Source organism: Meleagris gallopavo, chromosome 2 (assembly GCF_000146605.3).
Source record: "Meleagris gallopavo isolate NT-WF06-2002-E0010 breed Aviagen turkey brand Nicholas breeding stock chromosome 2, Turkey_5.1, whole genome shotgun sequence".
NCBI lineage: Eukaryota > Metazoa > Chordata > Aves > Galliformes > Phasianidae > Meleagris > Meleagris gallopavo.
In genome coordinates this window covers 71,932,688-71,936,873 of record NC_015012.2, presented here as the reverse complement: position 1 = coordinate 71,936,873, position 4,186 = coordinate 71,932,688, and the positions used below count along the sequence as shown (strand labels likewise).

General features: G+C 38.2%; 1 long non-coding RNA gene across 2 annotated transcripts in view; it reads right to left on the bottom strand.

Annotated features, from left to right (window-relative positions):
• Positions 1-8: 8 nt before the first annotated feature.
• The window catches only part of LOC104909888, a 13,467-nt gene continuing 9,289 nt past the window's right edge, over positions 9-4,186 (bottom strand). The window contains exon 3 of one of the 2 annotated variants that reach the window (XR_792653.3): positions 9-2,979. This is a non-coding gene — a long non-coding RNA (uncharacterized LOC104909888). The remainder of the gene's footprint in view (positions 2,980-4,186) is intronic. The other variant, XR_792654.3, reaches the window with a different exon arrangement.

Below are 4,186 nucleotides of genomic sequence, written 5' to 3'. Positions count from 1 at the left end.
CATAATTGTAGCAGGCTCCTCAAATTTTTTGGAAATTAAAGTAATAGCATCTAACATAAAATATTATAAGATGTACCATGTTGCCAAACTTTTGCTGATTAGCATATATTTTTATCATTATAAATGGCAGAACAGAACTAGAATAGAATGGTTCAGTTGGAAAGGATCTACAAAGGTTATCAAGCATCAAGTCCAACTGCTTGACAAATTCAGGGCTAACTGAAAACTAAAGCATGTTATTGAAGATATTATCCAAATCCCTCTCGAATACTGACAGGCATAGAGCATCAACCACCTCTACAGGGAGCCTGCTTCAGTGCTTGACCACCCTCCCAGTAGAGAAATTTTTCATCATATCCAGTCTGAACCTCCCATGGGGCAATTTCTTGCCTTTCCTGTGCATCCTATCATCGCTTACCAGAGTGCACAGACTAGTACCTTCCACTCCACCTCCTCAGGAATTTGTAAAAAGTAATGAGGTCTCCTCTCAGCTTTCTGTTCTCCAGACTAGAAAATTGTGTTTTCTCCGGACCTCAGCCTCTTGTCACAGCACATGCCCTCCAGCCCTTTTACTAGCTTTGTTGCACTCCTCTAGATCATTTCAAGGACCTTAACATCCTTTTTATAGTATGTACCCCAGAACTGCACACAGTATTCAAGGAGAGATTTCACCTAAGCAATGCACTCTAAAATGCAGTTTACCCTCCTGGATCCCAAAGCATACTGCAGGTTCATGCTGAGCCCTTTCTGCTGAACTGCTCTCCAGCTACTCATCTCCTAGATTGTACCTGTGAATGGCTTTGCTCCATCTGAGAATCCAGCATTTTACTTTTGTTGAACTTCATGCCATTGGTGATTTTCCAGTATTCCAGTCTGTCTAGATTCCTCTTCAAGCCCCCTCATCCCTCAAGGAGTCAGCAGCACCTTCCTGTTTAGTGGCACAAGAAAACTTGCTGAGAATGCACTCCACTCCTGCATCAAGATCACTGATAAAAATATTGAATGGGACTGGCCCTAGAAATAAGCCCCGGGGGAGAACCACTAGTCACCAGCCACCAGCCACCAGTCCCATTCACCACAGCCCTTTGAGTTCTGCTAGTTCATCACTCGGTGTATTGTCGACCTGTTTATCTCACAGCTGGATGATTGGTCTGGAAGGATGCTGTGAGAGATAGTATCAAAGGCTTAAATAAAATCTAGAAAGGTTACATCCACCATCTTCCCTTCTTTCACCAAGTGGGTGACCTTATCATAGAAGTTTTAATTACTAAGGTTGGAATTCCCCTTCATGAACCGATATTGACTATGCTTGACTATAGCTTTGTTCTTTAACTGACTTTCAGTAGCACCCAGGATAACCCTCTTCATAACTTTTTCAGGGGTGGAGAGTAGACTATCAGTATTTTCCCTCTTGTCCTTTTGGTAGCTGGGTATAACGTTGGCTACCTCTCAGTCAGCAAGGACATCTCCTGACTCCCAAGAACTTTGGTAAATTGTTGAGAGAGGTACAGCTCTAACAGCCACTAACTCCTTTAGTATTCTGAGGTGAATCACAGCAAGCCTCAGGGACTTATTATAGCATAAAGATCAACAAAAGCTAACACAAAAAAACCTGACACATTTATTACACAGAGTCTTGTCTAGCAAAATGTTGTTGAAGGTCCTGCTTTGCTGCTGGAGAGTCAGGGAGCAAGCTGTGAAGTTCCTATGAGTTTCAATGGAGTAAGATATCTTTTTTTTTTTTTTTCCTAATTGAAATAAATGAAACAAATTTCACAACAAACATATGAAATAGAAGAGGATATTTACTCTACCAAACCTTCAGATGCTCTTTTTTTGAGATTGGAGGTGAAAAGTCTACTGCTTCTCAACAGTTCTTCTGTCTTCTAAGTTTGACACAATTTTTTTAACTGATACATTTTTACTGCTTGCCTAATAATAGCAATTGTCTGTGTAATTGGAAGCATAAAAAAAGGTGGGTAAGCCTTTGAGGAAAGACAACTAAGCATGTAAACACGGCTTGTAATTGGCACATAAATTTAGGTGATCTAGTTGCATATGTATTTCCTGCTTAATGGCAATATTTAACAGCATAATACTTATTTGCTTCACATTTTGCCAAGCTGAAAGTAGTGATCCTTCAAGACGTTTGACTTTATATAGCTTCTACTAGGCCATGCATCCAAAATCAACTTCTGTAAACAAAATATGTTATTTCATCCATCTGCATGTTTCCATAAATAAAAATAATCGAAAAGCAGAATAGCATGAAACAATAGCTTGCAGATAATTCACACTGTTTTCTCATGAGCTGTTTCAAATTGAAACATGAGTTTCACAGTTCAAGCTTTGTATGAGCCATCTTCTGCATTGTTACGTTTGAGGGTAGACTTAAGATGACCCCTCAAGTGGGCCAGTTTTCCTCTTCAAAATCCTAGTTCATTTTCTTCCCAACTTCCCCTTCATCTCAACCACAAACCAAATTTGGACAGTTCAAATACTCGAATTTGAAGTTTGAGGAGGAGGACTCTTTTTTCATCAATTAAATGTGTTCCATCAGTCTTCACTAAATTCACCAGCTTATTTTCTTCTAATGCTAATTTTACTTAGTTCTTACTTCCTCTCCCATTTTTTCAAGAAAGTAATTAATCAATTCTAGTCTATCCTCTTTTTCTGTCAGTTCTTCCCCTTTCATCTTAAAAACATATAGCTTCTATGTTTCACGTTTCTTCTTTTCCCTTGGATCATGGCTGTATTCACTTATTTCCATTTGATGTTGTTGTTTTCAGCTTATCCAGGACATTGAATTCTGGAAAATGATAGGGAGCTCTCGTCCACCAATGACTGGTCACATCTCCACATGGATTAATGATGGTAAGATGTTCCAAGGCAGTGACTAGGCTCCACTTCTGAGTTGCAGGGCTAAATCCCATTTATAGCACTTTGAAGAACATGCAAGGAGCATCAGTGCTCTGCTACCTCAAAAAAGAGATGGTTGGCTGTTAGTCAGTAATCTCAAACTGTATTCACACCCATTCTTATTGAAAGTGAAGCCCATGCATACCATAGGAGATTTTCAGAGCAAATACTAAATTAGGATCTGACAATTAAAGGGAGCTTCCAGTACTTAAAGGGAACTTATAAACAGAAGGAATACAGACTTTTTACATAAACAGATAGTGATAGGACAAGAGGGAACAGTTTTAAACTCAGAGAGGGGAGATTTAGATTAGATATTAGAAGGTAACTTATTTTGCAGGGAATGATAAGGCACTGGCACAGGCTGCCCAGGGAAGCTGTGGATGCCCCATCCCTGGAGGTGTTGGGGCCAGGATGGAGCCCTGGGCATACAGACCTAATTGGTGGCAACCATACCCATGGCAGGGGGTTGGTACTGTATGGGCTTTAAGGTCCCTCCTAACCCATGCCATTCTATGGTTCTATGATTCTGTAATTCTATAAGCATGCACAGTGACAGTGTTAATGACTGTTTTTTATTACTTACAAACTTTATTAGTATATACTTATATTTTTTACAGATAACAGATTTGGTCTGTGTTGTTACAACTCTTGACAGTAGCTACTCTATTTAGTTTGCGTGCAGGTTTTAAATTGAGATATCATTAGTGGATTAATAAATGTTCTACTAGCATCTCAGTACTATCAATCATCACAGCATGCAATCATTAATATAATAATCTTATATGCACGAATAGTTGCATTGCCATTAAAATATGTGAAATCTGGATAAGTTACAGAAATAACAGGATGCCTGTTGTTTTATTTTACTATTTGTCACAGCTAACACAATTCTACGTGTTTATACTCTTCAAGGATTCACAGGAGTTTGTTTTTGGAATATCATTCTTTTATGGTATGCATTTCAGTTGAAAAATACATTTGTAATACCTGATTATGGCATACATTTACAAGGGAACAATATATCCATTGCCTCTTTTAGGAAGACGAATATTCAATTTAGTGCTGAGTAATGTGCAGGATAAAAGAATAATCCACATGTGCCAGAGTGATTAAAAAACTTCATAAACTTGGTAACAGAATAAAATATAACAGAATAAAATATGTTAAAATCATTAGTGTTGACCGACTCTTCAAGAGATCATTGTTTTCCAGCTGAATGCAGAACAAGCTTGGAATTTTAATAAAAAAATAATAATAATAAAAA